Source organism: Triticum aestivum, chromosome 7D (genome assembly GCF_018294505.1).
Source record: "Triticum aestivum cultivar Chinese Spring chromosome 7D, IWGSC CS RefSeq v2.1, whole genome shotgun sequence".
NCBI classification, from domain to species: domain Eukaryota; kingdom Viridiplantae; phylum Streptophyta; class Magnoliopsida; order Poales; family Poaceae; genus Triticum; species Triticum aestivum.
This window is the reverse complement of record NC_057814.1, coordinates 85,950,516-85,962,442: the sequence shown is the minus strand read 5'-3', so window position 1 is coordinate 85,962,442 and position 11,927 is coordinate 85,950,516.

Genomic DNA, 11,927 nt, shown 5'->3' with positions numbered 1-11,927 from the left:
AACCAAAAAGAAGGAAAATAAATGTAACATCCCAAACTTCCAATTTGGTATGTTATACATAGATCATCATTGCATATCATGTTTTGTTGCATTTTCACAAATCCTCGATAAATCCTAAGCAACTCAAGGACCCTCCGAGAGAGTTGGGGATTTTCTCGAATTTTTCAAATTTGATTTTCAAACGAGGATTGTGGTTTTAATTATTCTTCTCTCCAGAAAAATATTTCATTTTAAATAAACGAGAGGAGAAAATATGACTTCTCCAAAACATTTGAAATACTAGAGGAAAAATGTTAAAATCATTATTTGGAATTTATTTGGATTTTATTTGCAATTTTTATTGCATTGAAAATATTGCATGTTTTCAAAATATTTATTTTTATTTATAAAAATGTTCACCCTATTCTAGATTTTCTAACTAGACGGGGAAAATTTATTTTATATTTTTCTGATTTTTATTTATTTTTCTACGAATTATTTTCCGCGGAACTTATTTAAAAAAAAACGCCCGCGCGCCGACTGGGCCAAAGGCCCAGCCGACGGCCCGCCTTGCGCCTCTCCTCTTCCCGCACGGGATCGCCGCCGCCGGAGTCTTGCCCCCTCCCCCAAGCCGCCGAACCCCCCTCCTTAAATCCCGCGCCCCCCTCTCTTTCTCTCACCACCGCCGCCGCCGGAGCCCCTCATCGCCGCCGCCCGCAACACGCCCCGCCGCCGCCGCCGTAGCCTTGCCGCCGCCGCCGCGTTCGCCCGCCGGAGCCGCCGCCCCTCGCCGCCGCACCCCCCGAGCCCCGCACCCCGTCGCCGAGCCCGGAGCCCGCCGGAGCCTCGCCGGAGCTCGTCCCCGAGGTACTGCCGCCGCCCGTTCCGTCGTTGCCGGTTTTCGTAAAAAAAACCCTTCGTTTAAAAAAAAAACCTAGATCGTTTTTTTTGGGTTTATTATTTTACGAGCGTTCACCGAACCGTTCGTTTAACGAACGCGTTCGTCGGTTTTTCTCTGTTAACGAACGTCCGTTATTTAACCGTTCGTCCGTTTTTCTTTTTCGTCGGATTTTCTCGTTATTTTCTCAGATTCGATTTCTGATCGAATCTTCAATCCTGTTTAACTTCTCGCTCGTTTATCGGAATCAGGTGATTCAAGCACCTAGAGTTTCGTCTCGAAATTCTCTTTCCGTTTAATCTACTCAAACAAGTTTTTGCTACAGTAAAATTTGACCTAGATCCAGATTAGCAAACAAAGTTTCTTTCTTTCGTCGTTTGACTTTCGTTGCTTCTTTCGAGTTGATTCTTTTTGCAAACCGGAGTTCTTAAGTTGAACTTTCTGGTTGGATCTTTCATTCGAGTTTTACCTGTGCATTAGATGAGTACTGATTGTATGCTTGTTTGTTTGCGATAGAGTACCCGGAGTGTGCCGCTTGTTACTTCGAATCGCTAGGTTTTGCGGATCATCAGCAAGGCAAGTAACACTTTGATCATATCCCGTTCATACCCAGTTTTTATTGCATTAGATCTGTTTTCCTCAAACACTTGCATGACTAGGATCTAATTAAATTGTGGGTATTGGTAAGTAGTTGAGGTAGAACCTATTACCTGTTTTCTATTCAAACCCTTGGGAGTTACTTCTACGTTGCTTTTACTATTGCCATGCTATGCTCGTAGATGTGGATTGGGTTTGAGTGAAATTCATGACAGATGTGAGGTTGTTAATAATGGTTTACTTAAGGTGGCAACTTAAACTCACATCTTGGTGGATTGAGGTACCTGGGTATTCCAGGATTGCCTGTTTTTCTTTTGGACCGCCACCCAGGTTCAAAGGGATCATGAGATTATTCATGCTAGAAACTTCCGTGTGCAGCCGCAAGCTATTATGGGCTCTAGCATAGTTGACTAAGTTGTGTGAACTCTTACAGTGGTAGACTAGCAGATGTAGGGGAAAGTAGGTGTAACTGTCTACCCATACGTAAGGTGCAAACACTTCTGAAAGACTGTGTCTTGGTCATCCGTTACTCAAACACCATGTAGTGCGAGTAATCCAACGGAGGAGATCAAGTCTTGTGGGGAAAAGTGCACAAACCTCTGCAGAGTGTATAAACTAATCATGGTTAGCCGTGTCCCCGGTTATGGACAACTTGAGTATCTAGTACTTGGATTATCATGTGAATCTCATCACTATGTTACTTCTAATTAATTTTGTTGGGTTACTGATGACTTTTTAATTGGGATTGAGATGCTGTCAACCATCTCAATGTTTCACAACCACCATGATAGTTAAATAAAATTTATTCCTTTAAAGTAGGATAAAATTGGCTTTTCGCAAAAACTGTAACCATAGAGCTTTCCACCAGCCATATATGCATGTAGTATAGCATTGTTATTGTTCATTATTCTCTATGTGTTACATTGCCAGCATATTCTATGTGCTGACCCGTTTTCGGGCTGCAACGTTTCATGTTGCAGACTTTTCAGACGACGAGTAAGGTGCCTTAGGTCGTGGTCTTATACTCAGTGATGCCGCTGGAGTTGATGGACTCACTTATCTTCCAAGTCTTCCGCTGTTATCGTTATTAGATGGCCTTAAGCCATATTTATCATACTTAAACTCTTCAGAGTTATTCGATGTAATAAGTGTGTGATTGCTACTCTGTTATAAATCCTCCATTTGTACTGTGCGTGTCAGCATTACTGATCCAGGGATTACACTGGTGCACAGCAGCACAAACCATTTGAGGTCTGGTCGCTACAAAGTTGGTATCAGAGCCAGGTTGACTGTAGGACACGACCACTAAGCTTAAGCCCTAGAAAACTTCTCTCTTCTCATTTCTGACCCCTCTCCACTTTCTACTCTTTTAGGAATGGCGAATGCAAGGAGCAAGTTCATGCAACCAGATGAAGACACGCCGTTTGGTCGACACTTGAAGGAAGTCACCAAGTACTTGAACATAGGAATACCAAGCATCACCGGAACCTACAACGCCACATTACCTGAAGAGGAGAATAAGGTTGGAGCATTCGTGGGAAATCCAGTGCCAAAAGCAGAAGTCGACGAATGCACTTGTCCGGATAACTACATCATCATCGACGACACCGACTCGGAACCAAGTGAAGACGACTGGATTGATGAAGCTGGAGCAGACATCATGGAGTCTTCAACGGATCAGAATTTTTAGTAGACCACCATAACAGTAGTAGTTTTTCCCCATTTAATAGTATAGTTCAAGCACTTTGTAACGCTAGTTAGATCGATTGTTTTGCCTTGTTTGAATTGATTGAGTGATATTGATTGAATTTGTCTCATGAGCATATGGGTAGTGTTTTCTCTCTAGACCCCATTCTATTCTTAACTCTCATCTTTTGTAAACCTATCAGATGCCTCCGAGACGCGACACCGGATTTGTTTTCCCGCCAGAGATCACCCAGTTGATTCAGCAACAGAATGCCCTGATGCAAGTGTTATTTCAGAACCAAGGCAACAACAACAACAACAACCCACCGCCACCACCACATGTTGATCACTTAGCCCGTTTCTTAAGGCTAAACCCGCCGGTGTTTTCCAGTAGCACCGAGCCGATTGTAGCGGATGATTGGCTCCGCAAAGTTGGAAGGGAGTTGACCACTGCAGGATGCACAGATGCGGAAAGAGTGCGTTTTGCCGCACATCAGCTTGATGGACCCGCAGCATCATGGTGGGAGAATTATACAGCCACGCACCCTATTGACACTGTCACATGGGACCAGTTTCAGCAAGCTTTCCGTACAGCTCATGTTTCAGCAAGAGCTATGGCTATGAAGAAGCGTGAGTTTCGCAACCTACGCCAAGGAGGACGCACCGTAGGCCAGTATGTGGAGGAATTCAGTAAGTTAGCACGTTATGCACCAGATGACGTTGCTACAGATGCTGCCAAGCAGGAGAAATTCTTAGAAGGACTGAATGATGAACTGAGTATGCAGTTGATGGTAGCAACCTTCAACAACTACCAAGAGTTGGTAGATAGAGCTCTCATGATTGAAGGGAAGCAACAGCAGATTGAAAACCGCAAGAGGAAGTATGGACAAGGGAAGTATAACTCAGGAGCTCAGCAGAAGGCACGATTTACCCCGAAGCCGGGAGGACAGTTTCAGCATACTCATGGAGGAGGTAGTTCGCACAACCATAATGGCTCCAAGAATGGTAATGGGAATGGAGGAAGCAACGGACAGAACCGCACCAACCCATCTACCCCAGCCAAGAGGGACCTGAGCCAAGTCACTTGCTTTAAGTGCCAGAAGAATGGACATTATGCCAATGAATGTCCTGAAGCCCAAAATGGAAATGGCAATGGAAGCTCTGGGAAGAAGCCGAACCCGTTCAACAAAGGACATGTGAACCACGTGAGCGTGGAGGAGGTTGAAGCTCAGCCTGATGCAGTAATAGGTAAGTTTTTGGTTAAGTCATTTACTGCAACTGTTCTTTTCGATACTGGTGCATTGCATTCATACATATCAAGGGGATTCGTGAATAAGTTTAAGATGTCCACCAAAGTTCTCAGAAACCCTATGTTAGTAACCTCGCCAGGAGCAGAGTATATGGCCACCCAAGGATGTTTTCAGATACCATTGGCCATTGGTAGGCATGTTTTCCCCTCAGACCTCATTGTTTTGGAATCGCAAGGTTTGGATGTGATTTTGGGAATGGATTGGCTATCGTTGTATGGAGGAAACATCGACTGTGCCAGCAAGACGATTTTGCTTACCACCCCAGAAGGAAAAAGGATCAAGTATGTATCCCGGCATATGCCGAAGAGGACTCAAGTAAATTCCTTATCAGGAGTTGTACAGGAGGAAGTACTAGTGGTGAAGGACTATCCGGATGTATTTCCAGAAGAGTTGCCAGGCATGCCACCGGATAGAGACATTGAGTTCTTGATTGAACTTTTGCCAGGCACAGGGCCAATATCTAAGAGACCGTACAGGATGCCCGCAAAGGATTTGGAGGAAATTAAGAAGCAGATCAAGGAGTTACTGGATAAAGGCTATATTCGCCCAAGTTCGTCACCTTGGGGATCACCAGTACTTCTAGTGGAGAAGAAAGATGGATCACTAAGGATGGTTGTTGATTACCGAGGATTGAATGAAGTGACCATCAAAAACAAGTACCCACTGCCGATGATCAACGATTTGTTTGACCGCCTACAAGGAGCTAAAGTATTTTCCAAGATCGATCTACGATCAGGATACCATCAGTTAAAGATTCGAGAGCAGGATATACCTAAGACGGCATTTACCACCAGATATGGATTGTATGAGTATACCGTTATGTCATTTGGACTGACTAACGCACCTGCCTATTTCATGAACCTGATGAACAAAGTGTTTATGGAGTTTTTAGATAAGATCGTCGTGGTGTTCATTGATGATATTTTAATCTTTTCCAAGGATGAAGAAGAGCATGAGGAGCATTTGCGATTGGTACTTGAGAAGCTCAGAGAACATCAGTTATATGCCAAGTTCAGCAAATGTGAGTTTTGGTTGAAGGAAGTTGGATTCCTTGGACATGTTATTTCTGGAGAAGGAATAGCAGTAGACCCTGCCAAGGTTGACACCGTGACAAGTTGGGAACCACCCACGACAGTTGGAGAAATCCGGAGTTTTCTTGGACTTGCAGGATACTACCGGAGATTCATCGAGAATTTCTCAAGGATTGCTAAGCCCATGACTGAGCTATTGAAGAAGGACACCAAATTCAATTGGACTGAGGAATGTGAAGCTAGTTTCCAAGAGTTGAAGGAACGATTGGTTACATCACCAGTGTTGATTCTGCCTGATCAATGCAAAGATTATGAAGTTTATTGCGACGCTTCTCGTCGAGGACTTGGAGCAGTGCTTATGCAGGAAGGAAGAGTTGTGTCATATGCTTCACGACAACTTAAACCCCATGAGAAGAATTATGCTACGCATGATTTGGAATTAGCAGTCGTGGTGCATGCATTGAAGACATGGAGACATTTTCTCATCGGAAATCATTGTGAGGTGTACACGGATCACAAGAGTTTGAAGTACATTTTCACGCAGAAGGAGTTAAATCTCAGACAGAGGAGATGGTTGGAGCTCATCAAGGATTATGATATGAGATTGCATTATCACCCTGGAAAGGCTAACGTAGTAGCAGACGCGTTGAGCCGCAAGAGTCATGTCAACACCCTCATGACCGGAGAGTTGCCTCAGGAGTTAGCCGAGGATCTACGCGAGCTATGTTTGTAGATAGTCCCAAGAGGCTATTTAGCGACATTGGAGATTCAGTCTACCTTGATGGAAAGGATCAGAGAAGCTCAGAAGACAGACAAGGAGATTGAGGAGATAAGGGAGAAGATGAGCAAAGGAAAAGCCAAGGGATTTCGTGAGGATGAGCACGATACCTTATGGTTTGAGGACCGTGTATATGTGCCAAATGATCCGGAGATCAGGAAGTTGATTTTGCAAGAAGCCCATGATTCACCGTACTCGATTCACCCAGGGAATACCAAGATGTATTTGGATTTGAAGAATACTTTCTGGTGGACCGGAATGAAGAAGGATATTGCGGAGTTTGTAGCAGTTTGTGATGTGTGTCAGAGAGTGAAGGCAGAGCATCAGAAGCCAGCAGGATTGCTACAGCCATTGCCGATACCCGAATGGAAGTGGGATAAAATAGGCATGGATTTTATCACAGGATTACCCAGGACTCGTTCAGGCTGTGACTCGATATAGGTTGTAGTCGACCGTTTGACGAAAGTGGCTCATTTCATTCCAGTGAAGACCACTTACACCAGTGCTAAGTTGGCTAAGATCTACATGACCAGGATCGTATGTTTGCATGGAGTTCCGAGGACCATTGTATCAGACAGAGGAACCCAATTTACCTCGAAATTTTGGAAGCAGTTACATGAAACATTGGGAACCAGGCTGGAATTTAGTACAACATTTCACCCGCAGACAGATGGACAGACTGAAAGAGTCAACCAGATTTTGGAGGACATGTTGAGAGCATGTGCACTAGATTACGGATCTAGTTGGGACGACAATTTGCCATATGCGGAGTTTTCTTATAACAACAGTTATCAAACCAGTTTGAAGATGGCCCCTTTCGAAGCCTTGTACGGAAGGAGGTGTAGGACACCGTTGTTATGGGACGAAGTTGGAGACCATCAGTTGTTTGGACCAGATTTGATTAAGGAGTCTGAACAGAAAGTGAGGTTGATTCGCGATAGGCTCAAGGTAGCCCAGTCCAGGCAGAAGAGTTATGCCGATTCCGAACGAAAGGAGACCGTTCACGAAGTCGGAGACAGAGTGTATCTTCGAGTATCACCACTTCGAGGAGTGAAGCGCTTTGGAGTTAAAGGAAAGTTAGCGCCCCGTTTTATCGGACCATACAGAGTGTTGGAACGTATGGGAGAAGTTGCTTACAAGCTGGAATTGCCCGAAGGATTGTCTGGAGTTCATGATGTATTTCACGTTTCGCAGTTGAAGTAGTGCCATGCAGAGATGGCTGAGATACCACTGAGAGATACTGTGCCACTGGAAGCGATTCAGTTGGAAAGTGATTTGACTTATGAGGAGAAACCAGTTAAGATTCTCGAGTATGCCAGCCGAGTTACTCGCAGCAAGGTTATCAAGTTTTGCAAAGTTCAGTGGAGTCACCACACAGAAGATGAAGCCACCTGGGAGCGAGAGGAAGATCTACGGAAAGACCACTCCCACCTGTTTTCTAGCCAACCCGAATCTCGAGGGCGAGATTCATCTTAAGGGGGGTAGGTTTGTAACATCCCAAATTTCCAATTTGGTATGTTATACATAGATCATCATTGCATATCATGTTTCGTTGCATTTTGACAAATCCTCGATAAATCCTAAGCAACTCAAGGACCCTCGGAGAGTGTTGGGGATTTTCTCGAATTTTTCAAATTTGATTTTCAAACGAGGATTGTGGTTTTAATTATTCTTCTCTCCGGAAAAATATTTCATTTTAAATAAACGAGAGGAGAAAATATGACTTCTCCAAAACATTTGAAATACTGGAGGAAAAATTTTAAAATCATTATTTGGATTCTTTGCAATTTTTATTGCATTGAAAATATTGCATGTTTTCAAAATATTTATTTTCATTTATAAAAATGTTCACCCTATTCTAGATTTTCTAACTAGACGGGGAAAATTTATTTTATATTTTTCTGATTTTTATTTATTTTTCTACGAATTATTTTCCGCGGAACTTATTTAAAAAAAAAACGCCCGCGCGCCGACTGGGCCAAAGGCCCAGCCGACGGCCCGCCTTGCGCCTCTCCTCTTCCCGCACGGGATCGCCGCCGCCGGAGTCCGTCCCGAACACGGGACCGCCGCCGCCTCGGGTTGCCCCCTCCCCCAAGCCGCCGACCCCCCTCCTTAAATACCGCGCCCCCCCTCTCTTTCTCTCACCACCGCCGCCGCCGGAGCCCCTCATCGCCGCCGCCTGCAACACGCCCCGCCGCCGCCGCCGTAGCCTCGCCGCCGCCGCCGCGTTCGCCCGCCGGAGCCGCCGCCCCTCGCCGCCGCACCCCCCCGAGCCCCGTACCCCGTCGCCGAGCCCGGAGCCCGCCGGAGCCTCGCCGGAGCTCGTCCCCGAGGTACTGCCGCCGCCCGTTCCGTCGTTGCCGGTTTTCGTTTAAAAAAAACCCTTCGTTTAAAAAAAACCCTAGATCGGTTTTTTTTGGGTTTATTATTTTACGAGCGTTCACCGAACCGTTCGTTTAACGAACGCGTTCGTCGGTTTTTCTCTGTTAATGAACGTCCGTTATTTAACTGTTCGTCCGTTTTTCTTTTTCGTCGGATTTTCTCGTTATTTTCTCAGATTCGATTTCTGATCGAATCTTCAATCCTGTTTAACTTCTCGCTCGTTTATCGGAATCAGGTGATTCAAGCGCCTAGAATTTCGTCTCGAAATTCTCTTTCCGTTTAATCTACTCAAACAAGTTTTTGCTACAGTAAAATTTGACCTAGATCCAGATTAGCAAACGAAGTTTCTTTCTTTCGCCGTTTGACTTTCGTTGCTTCTTTCGAGTTGATTCTTTTTGCAAACCGGAGTTCTTAAGTTGAACTTTCTGGTTGGATCTTTCATTCGAGTTTTACCTGTGCATTAGATGAGTACTGATTGTATGCTTGTTTGTTTGCGATAGAGTACCCGGAGTGTGCCGCTTGTTACTTCGAATCGCTAGGTTTTGCGGATCATCAGCAAGTCAAGTAACACTTTGATCATATCCCGTTCATACCCAGTTTTTATTGCATTAGATCTGTTTTCCTCAAACACTTGCATGACTAGGATCTAATTAAATTGTGGGTATTGGTAAGTAGTTGAGGTAGAACCTATTACCTGTTTTCTATTCAAACCCTTGGGAGTTACTTCTACGTTGCTTTTACTATTGCCATGCTATGCTCGTAGACGTGGATTGGGTTTGAGTGAAATTCATGACAGATGTGAGGTTGTTAATAATGGTTTACTTAAGGTGGCAACTTAAACTCACATCTGGGTGGATTGAGGTACCTGGGTATTCCAGGATTGCCTGTTTTTCTTTTGGACCGCCACCCAGGTTCAAAGGGATCATGAGATTATTCATGCTAGAAACTTCCGTGTGCAGCCGCAAGCTATTATGGGCTCTAGCATAGTTGACTAAGTTGTGTGAACTCTTACAGTGGTAGACTAGCAGATGTAGGGGAAAGTAGGTGTAACTGTCTACCCATACGTAAGGTGCAAACACTTCTGAAAGACTGTGTCTTGGTCATCCGTTACTCAAACACCATGTAGTGCGAGTAATCCAACGAAGGAGATCAAGTCTTGTGGGGAAAAGTGCACAAGCCTCTGCAGAGTGTATAAACTAATCATGGTTAGCCGTGTCCCCGGTTATGGACAACTTGAGTATCTAGTACTTGGATTATCATGTGAATCTCATCACTATGTTACTTCTAATTAATTTTGTTGGGTTATTGATGACTTTTTAATTGGGATTGAGATGCTGTCAACCATCTCAATGTTTCACAACCACCATGATAGTTAAATAAAATTTATTCCTTTGAAGTAGGATAAAATTGGCTTTTCGCAAAAACTGTAACCATAGAGCTTTCCACCAGCCATATATGCATGTAGTATAGCATTGTTATTGTTCATTATTCTCTATGTGTTACATTGCCAGCATATTCTATGTGCTGGCCCGTTTTCGGGCTGCAACGTTTCATGTTGCAGACTTTTCAGACGACGAGTAAGGTGCCTTAGGTCGTGGTCTTATACTCAGTGATGCCGCTGGAGTTGATGGACTCACTTATCTTCCAAGTCTTCCGATGTTATCGTTATTAGATGGCCTTAAGCCATATTTATCATACTTAAACTCTTCAGAGTTATTCGATGTAATAAGTGTGTGATTGCTACTCTGTTATAAATCCTCCATTTGTACTGTGCGTGTCAGCATTACTGATCCAGGGATGACACTGGTGCACAGCAGCACAGACCATTTGAGGTCTGGTCGCTACAATAAACAAAGAAAGCAAAAAAGATGGACCGGCTCATTCAGTTGCTCGCTCGTCAGTTATATGCACCATAGAAAATCGGACTACAACATGATCAACCAACAATCTTAACTGTAACATATATGGCACTTAACAACTAGCTTACGCCCATGTCCTCAAGAACACCATGGGACTACTCACAATGCATCATGGTGAACATGTTCAATATGATAATGATAATTTTAACAATCTGAAAAGTATCACTCTTTCACCAATAAAACACAAAAGATCAACTACCAACACATCAATTAATACTGGTAAGTGGTAATAGTAATTGATTCGCATCAATTGTACAAAGATGAATGAGATGGGAATAGGGTGATGATGTTGTTGATGGAGATGGTGAAGATAGCTTGGATTAAGATGTTCGCCTTGATGCCCTGGAGTTGGTGATGACAATTGCTTTGAATTCGCCCTGGTCAGAGGGGGCATATCTGACCCAAAACATCCCTTCAAGAGAAGAACTAGGTTTCCGCCTCGTAGCAGTAGTGAAAAAATTGTTATGGAGTTTTCTCCTCGAGAGAGAGTAAATGGCACCTGGGGTGCCTGTGGGCCATAGGGGACCCTATAAGGTGGGCGCCTAGGCCCCTCAGGCCTCCTCCAGTAGCCCATTTTGGCTCGTGATTTATTTTCTTCCAAAAATCAACGACATATTTTTGTTTCATTTTCTAGGATCATGGAAATGCACTTTCTTCACAAAGCTCCAAATTTCTCCCCTGGCATCACCTCCAGTATGAGGTGAATCAAGATTAATTGCTGAAATGCGCGCGCGGGGGGGGGGGGGGGGAGTAAGGCAAAACATATCAGCATGTTGTCATGTGTTTTGTTAAAGCATATGGGCAATCCTAGCCTTTGGTACCTATCATAAGCTTGTATTGTAAGTTTGTAACTCTCATATGGTGGTTGACGAGTTAGGTGATTTTGGTTGGTTGATGATACGGCTCAAACATGTCTACTTTTTTCAACATTTTTGGATAATTTTTTCTCTTGAAACTTGCCCTAATGAATAAAAGCTAATTAGGAATGACACTCTTTCCAAAAAGATTTATTTGGTATTATCTATTTGTGTAGAAACCATGATGAAAAAAATATGTAAAAGTGCCATAGGAAGATTTGGACCAAAAAGACAGTAGAGTACATGGACATGGAACAACGTGGGGCCAAGGCGCCCAACCCAGGTGCCTGGTGGCCTTCAACATCTAGGTGGGCGCATGGGCCCACCATGCACCTTCTGCCTCCTCTCTGGTAACCCGACTATATATTTTGATGGAAACGCTCTGCATATTTATCACAAAGTTTTTCTTGAGGCGGGCCGCCACTGTTGATCTTCTTCTCGGAAGCCTGTTGGAGACTTCACCCTGCCTTCGAAGAGGGGAAACTTCACC